Genomic DNA, 17244 nt, shown 5'->3' with positions numbered 1-17244 from the left:
GCTTCCGCAGCTGCTCAGCTGCCCACAGGAATGTTCCTTGGCCTCAATGACTATCTGCCATTATTTCCACCACTAACTGACCTATCATTCTAGAGACCATAGTGTCAACCTACACAGCTCTGAAAAAAAAGCCAGCTCCCAGCCATCATCCTGCATCACCATATCATAGGGCAATCTCATGGGAACCTGTTCTGCAGTTTGGGAGAGTGAATTACTACACCATTTCTTTCTGCACAGAATGAGAAACTGTGCCATAGGGGAATAAAGAGCCTTATCCCAAGATCTTAGAGTATGCTCTTTCCAATCCCTATTGCTTCCCATTCAAAAGAGACAAAAATTTATTCAATTTTGAGTTGACAGAGACGAGAGAGTGAGACAGATCAGGATATGCCAAACTAAGTGAAGTGTTTCATCTCTGTGCTTTATTAACCTCAGCTTTGAAAAGGACACTATGAGAATTTAAAAAATAACAGCAAAGTGTTGACCCCAAGACTTGCCTTTTCTCATATTTCCTAGTTTAAAAAATATGTGTCATGTATGTTCTTTTCTTTAAAACAGAAAGAAATATGTAACTATGGTTTTTCCACAAATGTTTACCCTGTTCCAAATTTCTAGTTTTCTGATAGAAAATAAAATGGTGGTTCATAGTAAAAAGCAGCTCTGCTTAGAGACAAGAAATGGAATATGAACAATTAATATAATAACCTGAGGAAAAAACTCCAGAGTTGTTGTGAAGAGGACAGCCTACTGCCTGACAAAATTTCCAGAAACACATCTTTGTAGAAAGCAAGGGAGTGGCCCAAAGGTGAAAGCAAAAATGCAAACACTCTGTAAACATTGGCAAAGGGATCCACAGGCATTGTTGGAAATATAGCCTGGACCTGGGCACTGAACTGATACTTCCAGAGCAGGTGGAATCCTCATTTTTCTGCAACAGCAGCCTGTAACCTGTAAATTTATTTTTAAATAATAAGTCTGTTGCAAAAAGTTATAAATTTGCTAGGCAGTGTGACCCACCTATGATTCTTTGACTTCTAAACCATTCATACAGTGTCCCAGCTCCGAGGCGTAAGGCTTCTGAAATCGCCTGATATTTACTGGGGAAAAGACTAAGAATGGTTCTCGGTCAATCGTGTGATCATTTTGAAGCATATCGTTGAAGAATTGGGAGCTCGAGTTTCTTCCTTTAGTATATAACTGGTTGAAACTCCTTAAAATACCCATCTTCTTGTCTTGTTTTCTGTTTCCTGCTTCCAACAAAGAAAAATTCTTTTTTTTTGTAGTTTTTTTTAAGAAATTAAAAGACTGTCAGTGTTTTAGAAATGTTTTTGAAAGAAAGGAAGAGAGAGAGAAGAAAGGAAGAGAGAGAGGGAGAAGAAAGGGAGAGAGAAGGAGAAGAAAGGGAGAGAGAGGGAGAAGAAAGGGAGAAAGGGAAAGAAAGAGGAGAGAAGAAAGAAGAAGATTGCCAAACAAGAACTTGAAAAGAAACAGGGTGTGCTCTTTGTACAGAAGGGCCTCCCATGGTGCTAGGCTGTGTGTCTTGTTTTACTACTTTATGATAAAGGAACCTCCCCACTGTCACTCACTGCTTGCAGCACAGCAGTGGCTCCTCATTACTTAAGGTTTTCCCACAACCAGAGAGGCAAAGCACTTATCAGACTCAGATCTCTGAATCACTGCATATATAAAAGATTTTGTCAAGAGATAAGAACTTCAAGGAGAGCACTTCTCTGCCACTCAGAAACTTGAAAGCCTGATAAGCACTTGGAACTATTTGCTTTTTCTAAGAAAAAGAAGAAAACTCGTTTTTTACTTTGAAAAAAAAAATAATAAATAAAGGTTTATTTTTTGAGTTGTATTATCTGCTAGTGATTTGTAATTATATGGATAAATGAATCTATTAAAAATCCTGGAGTCACCATTATGGATGCTACTAAAAAAACAACATGTTTTCTTGGAAAAACTGACAATATGAAGAAGAAGGGTTTAAGAGAGAAAGAGAGGGAGGCGGGGGGGAGGGAGAGAGAGAACACAGGGATTGGCATCCTTGTAACTTAAAAAATAAATAAATAAAACTATTTGTAAGAGCCATTTTAGAATCACAGCAAAATTGAACAGAAAGTGCAGAGGTTTCCCATAGGTGTATTTGTCCCCTTGCAAACACACACACACACACACAGCTTCTCCTATTATCAATATCCACTGCCAGAATGGTAACTTGTAACAGTGTTTCCTCCATTTCCAGTGCTGGAGGTGGAAACCAGGGCCTCATGCATGCTAAACTGGAACTCTTCATCTGAGCCCCATCCCTGGCCCAGTAACAGCTGAGGAACATATACTTTCACATTATGGTCACCTAAAGTCCATAATATAAATTAGGGTTTATTCTTAGTGTTGTACATACTATGGGTCTGGACAAATGGACAATGACATATATCCACCACTAAAATATACAGAGTAGTTTCATTGCCCTAAAAATCCTCAGAGCTCTGCATATTCAATTCATCCTTCCCTCCCTCCCAACCCCTGGCAACCACTGGTCCTTTCATTATCTCCATGGTTTTGCCATTTCCAGAAGGTCATCTGTTTGGAATCAAACAAATTTCACCCTTTTCAGACTAGTTTCTTTCACTTAGTAAAACACACTTAAGGTTTCCCCATGTCTTTTCACAACTTGATAGTTCGCTTCTTTTTCACACTGAATAATACTCTATCATCTGAATGAGCCACAGTTTCTTTATCTATTCACCTGCTAAAGGGCCTCTGGGTTTCTTCCAATTTTGACAATGTTAATAAAAATGCTATAAACATCCATATGCAGGTTTTTGTGTAGAAATACGGTTTTAATTCATTTGAGTAAATAACAAGGAGTGCAATTTTAGGTCTTATGATGAGAATATGTTCAGTTTTATAAGAAATGCCAAACTGTCTTCCAAAGTGGCTAAGCCATTTGACATTTCTACCATCAATGAAGGGCAACTCCTGCAGTTCTACATCCTCACTAGCACTGATGTTGCCCTTATTCTGGATCTGGACCATTCTAACAGGTGTCTAGTGATATCTCTTTGCTGTTTACATTTGCATTTCCCTGATGATGAATGATGTGGAGCATATTTTGTGGTTATTTGCTATCTATATATCTTATTTGATGAAATATCTCTTGGATCTTTTGACCACTTTTTAATAATGTTGTATTATTATTGTTGAGTTGTTTTAATGGCTCTTCATATGTTCTGGATAACAGTTCTTTATCAAAATGTCTTTCTAAGCTAGGCACAGTGGTACAATCCCAGCTACTTGGGAAACTAGGACAGGAGAATCATGAATTGGAGGCCAGCCTGGGGAACTTAGTGAGGCTTTATCTCAAAATAAAATAAAAAGGGATAGCCAGACACAGTAGTGCACACCTGTAATCCCAGCTGCTTAGGAAGCAAAAGCAGGAGGATTGCAAGTTCAAAGCCAGCCTCAGCAAAAAGAAAGGCACTAAGCAACTCAGTGAGACCCTGTCTCTAAATAAAATACAAAATAGGGCTGAAGGTGTGGCTCAGGGGCTGAGTGCCCCTGAGGTCAATCCCTGGTACCAATACATACATAAATAAACAGGGCTGGGAATGTAGCTCAGTAGTAGAGCACTTGCCTAGCATGCACAACACCCTGGGTTCAATCTCCAGGACCACACACACACAAAGTGAGTCTTTTACAGGGGCTGTGGCTTATCTACTCATTCTCTTGATAATGTATTTCACAGGTTTTAATTTTAATGAAGTCCAGCTTATTGATTCTTTCACGGATCGTGTCTTTCGAATTGTATCATCAACACAAGTAGGTTATTAGCTTTTCTTCTACATTATCCTCTGGGTTTTATAGTTTTTCTTTTCTCCCTCCCTCTTCTTTCTCTTCCCCTCCCCCACCCCTGATACTAGGGATTGAAGTCGGGGGTCCTCTACAACTGAGCTACATCCCCAGTCCTTCTTGTTTTTCCTTTCTATATTGAGACAGGTTCTCACTCAGTTGCTAAGGCTGTACTCAAACTTGCAGTCCTCCTGACTTGCTGGGATTACCAGCAAGTTACCACCATGCCCAGGTTTAGTTTTTTTGGTTTTGTTTGTTTGTTTGTTTGTTTACACTTAGGTCTCTCTTCCATTTTGTGTTAATTTGAGTAAAGAGGGAAGATACAGGTCACTGTTTTCCTGTGGATAGCCAGTTCCAACACCATTTGTTGAAGACTACCTTTTATGCATTGTATTGTTTGCTCTTTTGCCAAGGATCAATTGACCATGCAGATGTTCCTCAGCTTACAATAAGGTTACCAATAAACCATAGAAGTAAAAAATGGATTTAATATACTTAGCCTACCGAACATCATAGCTTAGCAGCAGGACTTCATAGAGTTAATCTCAGGGTCATGCAACTGACGGGGAGCTGCAACTTGCTGCTGCTGTCCAGCACCTTCAGAAGGTGTCATACCACACACATCTCACTAATATGGAAAAAGACAAAATTTAAAATACAGTGCCTGCTAAATGTGTATTTCCTTTGTACCACTGTTAAGTTGAAAAGTTGTAAATAAAATTATTGTAAACAAAGACCATCTATATTTATCTGCATCTATTTCTGGGCTCTCTATTCTGTTCCATTGACCCATTTGCTATTCTTTTGACAATATCATGCTTTCTTGATTATTGCAGCTGCCTTAGACCACTTTGTGTAGCTATATCATAAAAAACCTGAAGCTGTGTACTTTATTAAAAAAAAAGAGGTTTGTTTAGACCACAATTCTGGAGATTTAAGAGCATGGTGCTGTCATCTGCTTGGGTCTGGCGAAAGCTTCATAGATGACCTCACAATGGTAGGAGTGAATGCAGAGGATAGATGTAAATAAAATGCCAGGCTTCTCCTCTTTCATTGGAACTAATTCAGTCCCCCCAGATCAGATATAATCCCACCAGAAAGCATCCACCCATTTATAAAGGTGGAGCCCCCATGACCTATTACCCTACACAAGGCCCCATCCATTGAATGTTTCACCACTCAACCCTGCCACAGTAGGACCCAAGCTTTAGCACATGAACTTTGGTAGATAAACCACAACTAAACCACAGCAGTAGCTTTACAGTAAGTCTTCAAATCAGGTGTTGTTGGCCTTCTGACTTTGTTCTTCTCCTTCAACATTGTATATTCTAGGCTTTTACGTGTCCACATAAGCTTTGGAATCAGTTTATCCAGATCCACAAAATAATTTTATGGGAATTTTAATTAGAATCACACTTAATCTTATACATCAAGTAAAAAGAACAGACATCTTGAAAATGTTTTGTCTTCCTATCCATAAACATGAAATATTTATTAATCTACTTCTTCCTTGATTTATTTTTTATCATCCCCCATATTAATTATACAAATAAAAGGGTTTCACTATGACATTTCCAGACATGCATCTATCATGTCCACCCTCCCTTCTTCTGTCTCTTTCCATTCCCTCTCCCTCTCAGCCCATCCTCTTCCCCATTACTAATAGTCCCCCTTATAATTTCATGTCATCTTTTTAGTATTTTTTCCTAATATTTCCCAGTTTCATTTCATCCATTTTTCTGAAAATGACACAATTTCATTCTTCTCTATGGCTGAATTATACTCCATTGTATGTATGTGTGTGTGTGTATAATTTTTTAATCCATTCATACACTGAAGGATATGCTCACAATAACAAGGTATTGGCTATTGTGAATAGTGTCACAATAAACATAGGTACACATGCTTTTGTATGCTGACTTCATTTCCTTCAGATACATACAAGGGATGGTATAGATGGATCATGTTGTAGTTCTGTTTTTAATTTTTTGAGGAACCTCCATACTGTTTTCCATAGTGGCAGTTCTAATTTCCACCAATGGAGTACAAAGAGTCCTTTTTTGGTATGATTTATTGAACTTTTCATTTCCAAAATTTATATTTGGTTCTTTTTCAAAATGCTTACTCACATCTTGTGTTATCTTCCTTAATCCATTCTATCCCTATTTGTGTTCTCTTGGATTTAAACGATTGCTTTAAAAATATTTTTTTAGCTTCTTTATCCAGTATTTTGTCTACTTTGATATTTTTGGCATCTGCTACTGTGAAGTTATGAATTTTAGAGGGTATCATATTGCCTTGTTTTTTCATATTTCTTGTCTTTCTGTGTTAAGATTTATGAATGTGTTAGGATGAGTATCTCTTCCAGTTTTATATAAGGTCTTTCTTAGCAAGCAGCCTTCACCTAACCCTAGTTTGTTGTTTAGTTGAGTTTAATTCCAAATGGACTTCATAGTGTGGTCTCTCTGTGGCTTCTCTCACTGTGAGTACTGGGTTTGTTTTTTTTGTTGTTGTTGTTTTGTTTTTTGATATTATTTTTTTTAGTTGTAGTTGTCAATACCTTTATTTTATTGATTTATTTTTATGTGGTGCTAAGGATCGAACCCAGGGACTCACATGTGCTAGGCAAGCACTCTACCACTGAGCCACAACCCCAGCCCCCTCACCCCAGTACTGGGTTTTTAATACAGTGCATATCACATCAGAGCCTGAGGGGCCCACTTTCTCATTAAGTCTCATAAGATTGAGGTCCCTCTGGTATTTCAAGCAGGTATGGCATAGACAGCAGGGTAAATGGGTTACACCCTCTGTGGATGGAAGCCCATATAATGGGAATGGAAGCCCCTATGAGATGATAGGGGATTTTCAGATGTTATTGGTAATTGCTTTGTTACTTAAAAGCAATTCTGGTACTAGCTGTTTCAACCATTGTGGAGGACATGAATCTTTTATCTTCTGTTTAGGCAATGGTACAGATCCTAGTGTTCCACAGAGGGATGCAATACCAGGGTCACAGTCTTCCCTCCGTGACACTCACTTTCAGTTTTGTCATCAATGTGCAATCTGATGGGGTGTGGAGTGAACAGTATTGAGGACCTTCATAGGTACAGTGTCCATACCAGTTGTGTTATTTCTTTCTGTGGATACTATGGTGATGAATGTCCAGAAACAGGCCATCAAATCCCCACTAGCCATACACCTTGGGGATGGGTCATCAGATGGGGACTTTTGTCCCCAGTCTTCTTTAAGTTGAAGTATTTACCAAGGTTTGAACAGGACAAAACAAGACACAATTCCTCTCAGTTGTGCTGGGGGTGTAGATCAGCAACAAAGCACCTGTCCACTGTGCACAAAGTCCCAGGATCAACCTCCAGGATCCACACAGGAAAGGGAAAAAACAGATAAAAAATAAAAACAGTAACATCAGCAACTACCAAAAAGATAAGGGGAAATAATATAAGAAAAATTTAAAAGTTAAAAAGATGATAGAAATAAATTTTTAAGGAAAAAATAAAGAAGAAAAATAACTAAAAATTTAAATTAAGAGGAGAAAAGGAAAAAGGGAAAGCAGGCAAAAAAATTAGAAACAAAAAAAGGAAGAAAAAATAAAAATAGGAGAGAGGAAAAAGAAAAACAACATCAACAAGAAAAGTATTAATAGAAAATAAAAAGTTCTCCTGTCCCAGGTACTTGAGCGGATATCTACACCAATCAAAGCTTCTCTCTGAATCTTAAGCTGTGAATTTCATGGAAAGAGCAAAGCCTGGGTTCCCCCAACCCTTTTCTTTTGTGGTGTTTACCTAGAAACTATTGGGAGTGCTGTGGCAGTGAGTCAGTTGGAATTCCTCTCAGCTGCTTTACTCATCAGAAGGAAAAAGTACAGAAAGCAGAGTTCCCAAGGACAGATTCTCCCTGGAGCTTTTGGGACTGTGCTCTCTTAGGGCAGGGAAAATGCCAGAGCTTCAGCATGTCAACAACTTAGTGTGGAATGCTCAACTGGCCTAGCAAAGATTCCCTCTGGAGTTTTGAGGGCTGCACACTTCCAGGGCCAGCCTAACACCAGAGGACCTGTGCTGCAGACTGTCAGCAAGTTAGTGCAGAATTCAGAACCCGCCCCCCCCCAAAGATTCTCTGGAGATTTGGGGGCTGTGATTTCCAAGTTTGAGGCTAATGCTGGCTCTACACTGTATTTCCAGCCAACCTTCAGGCAGAGAATGGCCATGGTGGCCAGGGGACCTGCACAATTCTAGTGCTACCAGACATGGGTCCCACAAAAAAAATCACACAACTTTCACACCCTCCAGTTTTTTCAGCTTTATTCCTGAACAACAAGTTTTGAAGGGAAGTTCTTTCCATGACCCTCTGCATCTGTTTTCCTACCCCTTAGAATCTTCAGTGGGTCATGCCACAGTCTCTCCCCTGAGGAAAATTGACCCTCCATGCAACCACTGCTAACCCAGTACAATTACATGGTCTCAGGGGTCCCAGAAATAGGAAAGGGCAGGGGACTGTGACTCGAAGAGCAGTAAGCTTGGACAATAAGGCCCTTCTCAGAATGGTTCCAGGGGAACACACTGAAACATGCGGAGAACTCCAGAACCAGTTCACTGTGCAGATTTCAGGACTCTTTGCAGTTTAGACCATGCTCTATAGGATGCTGAATCCTGTGCTAGTGGAGCTCACTAGGGCTCTCCCTCCCTCACCTAGACCCCCAGCTACCTCACCCACCAAGCTGCTCCATGGTCAGGGCTGGGGCACTCCACTGCTCCCACTCTTCCACTATCGGAAATTTCTAGGTATCTCCAAGTCCTTGTCTCTCAACTATTGCCTTCCAGTTCTCTCCAGTTCACCCACCTCAACAAGCAACTACACTCCTTTTGTTTTGATTCTCACTTGTGGAAAAAGCAAGCAAATGCTGAGGATCTCTAATCTGCTATGTTGAGCCTCCCTTTTTGATTTCTTTCCTCAGTTTTGTAGCTTTCCCTATGTAAGTCTCATACATTTTTGTTAGGATTATATCTAGGAATTTCATTTCTGGGAAGTCCTAATGTAAAAAGCATTGTGTTTCTAATTTCAAATTTTACTTGCTCATTGCTGGTAAATGGAATTACACATTAACCTTGTATCCTTGACAGCTCAGCGTTTTTTTGAAAAGGAAATTAGAATAAAAACTTGAGTTTTTAATCATGACCACAATGTGCCCTCCCAGTGCTGGAATCATTATGGACAATCATGAAACTGATTATGATCTGAATTTCTCAGGATAGTAATTGCAAGACCATTAGTTGATTGTTTTAATACAAAATACCTAATCCACTAGCAGTGATTTAAGTCAGGAAATTGCCTACATTCTTGCTTGTTACCCTGATGGAATACAGCCTCAAGACAGAATTGGCCATTTCTCCAAGTATCCTTAGCTTCTTTTAGTGGAAAATAGTATTGCCACAGTTAGGAACACTGAGGTGTGTCATGGAGTCACGTTGTTCCTGAGCTATTTTAGTGGAAGAACTGAACAGAATTGTCATGTAAAAAACGACAAAATCATGGAATTTGCAGGGAAATGGATGGCATTAGAGCAGATTATGCTAAGTGAAGCTAGCCAATCCTTAAAAAACAAATGTCAAATGTCTTCTTTGATATAAGGAGAGCAACTAAGAACAGAGCAGGGAGGAAGAGCATGAGGAAAAGACTAACATTAAACAGAGACAAGTGGTGGGAGGGAAAGGGAGAGAGAAGGGAAACTGTATGGAAATGGAAGGAGACCCTCATTGTTACACATAATTACATATAAGAGATGGTGAGGGGAAAGGGGGAAAAAAAACAAGGGAGAGAATTGAACAACAGCTGATGGGGTAGAGAGGGAAGAGGGGAGGGAAGGGGAGGGGGGGTAGTAGGGGATAGGAAAGGTAGCAGAATACAACAGTCACTAATATGGCATTATGGAAAAATGTGGATGTGTAACCGATGTGATTCTGCAACTTGTATTTGGGGTAAAAATGGGAGTTCATAACCCACTTGAATCAAATGTATGAAAGATGATATGTCATGAGTTATGTAATGTTTTGAACAACCAATAAAAAAATATATAATTAAAAAAATGATTGCATATTGAAAATTCCTATCTAGTTACAACATGTCATCCCAACTACATTTATTGATTTCTTCTAAATTGAATATCTCATGCTGATTTTTTTCCTTACAAAATTAGGATAAAAATTACTTACTTTGTTCCACAACCTGAATTTTAAAAAAAAGCAACAGCACTCAAAAATGGAAAAATGAGCATATCACCAAAGAAAGGGTCAGTCTACAGGCCCAAGCTTCTTATCACTTCCTTGGCTGGTATATCTTCTTATCAGGCCACACGTAAATTTTCTTCTTGTACTTAAAACTCTACTGGGGGTAAAATCATTGGCTTAAAACAGTTTAATTCATATTATTTTTATTTTTATAATTTCAATCACAGATATGCTGGCTAAAAATCATCAAGTATATGAATCGAGACTTTCTATGATCTCTGTCTATAACCGGCGTGACCCGGTTGCATCAGGAACAACACAAATTGGAGGGAAGCTGCCTGCAGACCCTCCTGAGGGATCACTTTTTTGCCCTCCTCTTTATCTTTCCTCTGCTGCCAAGGACTTGGGGACTTTGTCCATCTCTGGGCTGTTGGAGAAGAGAAAATACATCCTCTTCCGTGGTTTAATATATATATTATACACAGTTGAATTCTAACACTTATGATATACTGTAAGGTCTTTGCAAAAACATGAGGGAGAGATATTACCATTCTTTCCTCACATTTTTTTTTTGTAGTAAGAGCTCTTTAAATCTACTCATGGTGATTTTCAAACATGCAGTACATTGTTATCAACTATAGTTACCATTTTGTACACTAGATCTCTTGATTTGTTTCTACTGTCTAACTAAAATTTTGTATCCTTTGATCAACATGTCTACAATCCCTGCATCCCCAGCCCTTGGTAACCATCATATATATGTATATATACATATATATATATATATATATATATATATATATATATATATATCCTTCTCTGCCAGCTGGCATGCCCTTCTGCCTTCCTCTCTGCTCTTTTCACTCCTTTGATACAGCAAGTTTCAGCTCCTAACATTGACCCAAAGGCCCTATAAGGCATGGCTCACCCATGACCATATGTCACATCGACACAGTTTCATGATAGTTTTATCTGCCTTCAGGTAAAAGTTTGCTGGGGCTGCCTCCTCTGGGCACATTCTCCAGTCCTTGAATGTGTACATTTGGTATGTCCTGGATTGACTTGGCCCAACCCACTCTATTACTTTTAAGTTATGTAAGAGGTTAATATATCTAACAACCATCTATGGACACAAAGAGACCATGAAAAATAAGCTGGAAAAGAGAACTCTGAGCTTCTGTAGCTACCCAAAAAATCCCAGGTGAATAGATGCTTGTTGGGTAGCAGTGAAACAGACAACAGGACCTAAATATTTTTAGTGGTCAGAGTACATTTTTGTGAAATAGAGTTGCAAATATGTACATTAAAAAACTACCCATCTTGGGCAAATTATTTAACATGTTGAACCTCGGTTTCATTCCTACAAAAAGAGAATGATATCACATCATTATTCACAATAATCAAGATAAGAAATTAACCTAAGCATCCATCAACAAATGAAATTACATAATGGAACATGTGTCTGCCTTATAAAAGAAGAAAGTAATGTCACTTTTGACAATGTGGAAGAACTGGGGAATAAATATTACGTTAATTTAAATAAGCCAGGCACAGAAAGATAAATATCATATGATCTCACTTATCTGTGGAATCTGAAAAAAAGAAGGGAAGGAAAAAAGGAAAGAAGGAAGGAACTCAGAAGTGGAGAGAATGGTGGTTACCAAGGGCTGGGGATGGAGAGATTGTAGACATGTTGATCAAAGGATACAAAATTTTAGTTAGACAGTAGAAACAAATCAAGAGATCTAGTGTACAAAATGGTAACTATAGTTGATAACAATGTGCTGCATGCTTGAAAATCACCAAGAGTAGATTTAAAGAGCTCTTACTACAAAAAAAAAAGGTGGGGGAAGAATGGTAATATCTCTCCCTCATGTTTTTGCAAAGACCTTAACAGTATATCGTAAGTGTTAGAATTCAACTGTGTACAAAACTTGTCTGTAGTACTGAATGATCCTGAGCCAATTATAGCCAGATTAAATGTTACATTAAGCTTTTTCACAAATAAACAAAAATCATATAAATATCATCCCTTTAGCAAGTAACCCCAGTGTGCCAGGATGCCTGTGGCAAAGAGTTCCACCATGTATTCATCTCAAAACTGGTCTCAGTCAGTGGAACTGCTCCTGGGGCCCCGCAACTCTGGTGAGTCACCTGATCTGCTAAACAGGGAGAAGGAGTGGACCCTAGAGAACAAGAAGCCAACCAGTACACATTCTGCAAAGAGGAGAGCCATCATCAAGGTGTGAAATGTTCCTGATGCTTCCAAAAGAAGCCATGTATGATCAAAAAGACCTGGATCCATCCTGGCAGATGGCACCACTGGTAAAGGAGTCAAGAGGCTTTACTCACGCTCTCAAGAGTGATCTCTGAAAAATCTCAGCTTACTCTTAAGAGTAGATAGGAACAAGGTCAGTTTTAACCAACTTGGTCTTAAACGTCTGGCAGAAGAGTATAGCCTAAGCACAGTCCTACATGGACATTTGGAAGGAAAAACAATGTTTTTTTAAATGTAACTTAAGATGTATTTGTGTGTCAGCCCTATCACTGAGCCATATTCTCAACCCTTTTTTACATTTTATTTAGAGACAGGGTCTCACTAAGTTGCTCAGGGCCTCACTAAGTTGCTGAGGCTAGATTTGAACTCACAATCCTCCTGCCTCAGACTCCCAAGCCACTGGGATTATAGGCATGCACCACCACACCTAGCAAAGGAAGGGTTTTTGTATGGGAGTGCCTAATAATAATAATCACAAAGGACTCTACAGTTGCAAGTTTGTCTTGAGTTGATTTGAGCCTGATCTCATAGACCCAAAAATATTCCTAATCTCCTACATTGATAAACTTGATCTGTTTTTCACTGATATGATTATGAATTATTGTCTTCATGGTTTTCAGAGACTGGCTGCAATATTAATCACTTTTTTACTAATTGTTTACAAAAAATAATGCTTTGCTGTCTTGTTTATTGTTGTCTTATCGTGATCACTGTTCTATGGATGCCTTGTCCAGTCACCTGCCATCTGCCACTGTGGACCTCTGAACTGCTCTGATGCAGAATGCCCTTAACTGTCCCCCAATTTTGCCTTATTTCAGCAGGAAGAAGATTGGAGATGTCTTTGTCCATTTTTCCTTAGAAATGGAATATAGAAATTGACAATGGGGAAATGCAACAGTGGTCCACTTTATGCTTTGGATATAACTCTTGCTGCTCTGCCACTGCCAATTTATTTTTTAAATGGACATGTTCTTTCTCTGCCTCTCTCCCTGTTTCTCCCTCACTAATCTCAGAGGAATTAGGATTACTTTCTTCTGCATTTTAGGCAGATTTATCAATCTTTGAGTACACACACACACCCCATAGGAATGAGATAATCCAGACTTTGGGGATGGTACCAGAAGATCTCAGAAATGACCATCTCCCAAATTAACAAGTGAATTACAACTCCAACAGAGAACCTGTGGAATATAACCTTTGAATCACCTCATTAAAAGCCCCCTAGTCCTGCTGATGGGCAGAATCACAGCCTTTGGGATAGGAGACCCCTAAGTTTCTCATTTGCTAGCAACACAATAAAACTTCTTTTGCCTTTTTCTAAAAAAAAAAAAGACTGACCTCAGATTTTTAATTCAGTTCACCTAAATGAATCCATTATCTCATATTATCTCAGCATATTTAAAGAGAATTTGATTTTTATTTAAGACTTTGTGATAAGATTTAAAATGGGTTCTCATCACACACACACACACACACACACACACACCTCACTCAAACATATTACCCGTTAGATAGCTCCAGTAGTATACTGGTAAATATTTAACAACTGACTTTCAAGAAAAAATGCATGCATTTACACACAGTCACATATTTATTATGAGTTTTACTGATAGAACTATTGCACATAATTTACAAATAATAATGAAATATAAAATAATCTTTATTTGCATTCCATATAACTGATTTGTTCTCATAGAATACTTCATTAATTTTTGAAGAACTATTGTATCCATAGCCAATCTCTGGTTCAATTCAACTATAATTTGACAAATATATTTATAAACCCACCTGTTTTCTGGTAAATTAAAAATTCATTTTAATCAACTTGATATTTTTGTTGTTGTTGTTAAAGTATTTGCCATTCCACCACAAATAATATAAATTAAATTAATACTTCTTGCTGGGCACAATGGCACACACTTGTAATCTCTGCTACTTGGGAGACGAAGGCAGAAGAATCCCAAGATTTGGACAGCCTGGGAAACTTATCAAGACCCTGTCTCTAAATTATTTAAAAAACTTAATTAGTTAAAAGGCTGGAGATGTGGCTTAGTGGTAGAGTGCCCTTGGGTTCAATCCCCAGTTCCACAAATAATAAAAATAACAAAAATTAAATTAATTAATTAAAACCTCTTTTAGCTTTAGCACTACATATGCTATTTATTATTGATGTGAACAAAATCTTTGCTGGATCAAGTAATAATATTTAAATACTGAAAGGCTGTGTCCTCAAAGTTTTTGTGTTATCCCCAATGTAATGACTATTGACACTATACCTTTCTATTTCCTTTTCAGTCTGGGAGATTAAATCTAGGGCCTCCTGCTAGACAAGGATTCTACTTTACTTGGGGAATCTCCTGTGACCCTGTGAGTGTTTCACATACACAGCCTGGCATTATCTGCAGCACTATCAGCTCTGAGATAGCTGGAGTCCAAGAAGGTTCCTGTTTTTTTATTATTACTCATCTTCTTTCAAGCAGATTTTAAGATAGTACCACTTGACTTGCACTACTGAAGCAGCTACTAAGTTTCCATAATTTAGAGGCAAGACTAAGCACATACATTAAACAACTGGGGGAAAAGTAAAAGCCACAATAATGTTAAGATTGTAGGACTAGACCAGGGATTTAAACCAGAGAAAACTCACTATTGTCTGGAGGAGTCAAAGACATTTCATGTTGACCTGAACTAGAACATAAAGGAAGGCTGGGCTTTGGCCTGAGGTGGCTGGGATAGTGGCATAAAGGGAAGTAAAGAGGAATAATTGTGAGAGGAACAGTAGAAGGTAGAGATGACTAAACAGAGAATCTATACAAGGCCGGGGTGTGAAGCGCAAACTTTGACCAATGAATAATCAAAGGCCATCTTAGCTCTGCATGCAAACAAATGGCTTTAGGAATGATTTTGGACTCAATATCTTTATTTATTTTTATGTGGTACTGAGGACTGAACCCAGTGCCTCACACGTTCGGGGCAGGCGCTCTACCACTGAGCTATAGCCCCAGCCCCTTTAGGAATGATTTTGAAGCAGAAATCTGGTAGTATCCCCACACAGGATTTCAGAATTTATTGTAGTGCTTGGATTAAAAAAAAAAAAAAAAAAAAAAGGTCAGTGATGTCATTTTGATATAATGCAAGATGGGAAGGCACTTCATGCATGTCTAGTTTTGCTAAAAATCCACAGCTGCTATGTAATCATGAGAAAACATCAAATAAACTTCAACTAAGGGACAGTCCACAAAATTTAGTACCCTTCAAAAGTGTCAGGGTCACAGAAGACAAAAGAAACACTGCGAAAGTATCATAGATTAAAGACTCAGAATACATAAAAACTCAATGCAAAGTGGTATTCTGGATTGTGTCCTGAAACAGAAAAGGGACATTAAAGGAAAGGCTAGTGGATCCAAATTAAATCAGGAGTGAAGTTGCTAGCTCTGTATATTGACGTTAATTTTGTTTGTTTGTTTCAGTAGTTATGTGAATTAACATAAGGGAATATGGATGAAAAATGTGTGGGAACTGTTAGGGTTTAGATATGGTATCCCCTGAAAGCTCACATGTGAAAAAAATGTAAGAAGGTTTGGAGGAGAAATGATTGGGTTATAGCCTTAGCCTAATTAGTGAGTTAATCCCAGGTGGGATTAACTAAAATGGTAGGGTGTGGCTGGAAGAAGTGGGAATTGGGGCGTGGCTTTGGTGTATGTATCTGGAGAATGGAGTGAGTATCTCTCTCTGCTTCCTGATCTCTTGTGAGCTGTTTCCCTCTGCCACATGCTTCCGCCATGATGTTCAGCCTCACTTCAAGCCCAGAGGACCTGAGCAGGCCTTCTATGGACTAAGATCTCTGAAACCATGAGCCCTCTAATAAACCTTTTCTCCACTACAATTGGGCTGGTCAGTCTTTTAGTCATAGCAGTGAAAACGCTGACTCAAATAGGAACTCTTTATACTTCTTTGCAACTCTCATATAAGTAAAAAATATTTTGAGGTTATAATTTTTTTTCCAGTTTTCATACTCCCATTCTAGTAAATTTGAAGGAGGCGGGGAGAGCAGAGCAAAACTTGCAAAGCGTGGCTTTATAGGGTGTTTCAGAAGGAAGGATCTTGAGCAGACTCTGCTGTTCCCAATCTATATGGCTTTTCCAGAGCAAATATTCACATTCTCTGAGCTTCAAACCCCATGTCTTAAAACCAACTTGCAAGAGACATCTTTTCTACAAATAGTACTGGGAAATCTGGAAACCCACATGCAAAAAAATAAACTTGGAATTTTATTTTACACCATTAAAAAAGTAGAATGAAATAAAAATGTTTAAGAGTTTAAACTATAAAACTCATAGGAGAAAATATAGGAGGAAAGTTTTATGATATCATATTTGCTATGAGTTTTTGGATGTAACACTAAAAGCATAAGCAACAAAAGGGAAAAAAATGATAAATCAGACTTCATTAAAATTAAATGTTGGGGCCAGGATGTAGCTTGGTCATAGAGCACATGCTTGGCATGCAGAAGGACCTGGGTCCAATTCCCAGAACTACCAAAAAAAAAAATCTTTGTTATCAAATGACATTATCAACAGAGTAAAAAACAAAAAAAAACCCCATTAAATGGGAGAAAATATTTTCAAATCATGTATCTGCTATTATCCAGAGCATATAAAGAATTTCTACAACCCAATTAAAACATAGGCAAAGGACATGAATAGACAGTTCCACAAAGAAAACATACAAAAGAACAATAAGCACATGAAAAGATGCTCAACCCTAGCTTGATGCATTTTGGAGAAGTGTGTGTAATCATTAGAGAAATGCCAATCAAAATCACAATGTGATGCTACTCCATATCCCTCAGGATGGCTATCATTTAAGATAACC

Source organism: Marmota monax, unplaced genomic scaffold (assembly GCF_021218885.2).
Source record: "Marmota monax isolate L192 unplaced genomic scaffold, Marmota_monax_Labrador192_F-V1.1 WCK01_AAM20220418_F8-fsc00013, whole genome shotgun sequence".
NCBI lineage: Eukaryota > Metazoa > Chordata > Mammalia > Rodentia > Sciuridae > Marmota > Marmota monax.
The sequence above is the reverse complement of the archived record's forward strand: the minus strand, read 5'-3'. Positions refer to the sequence as shown.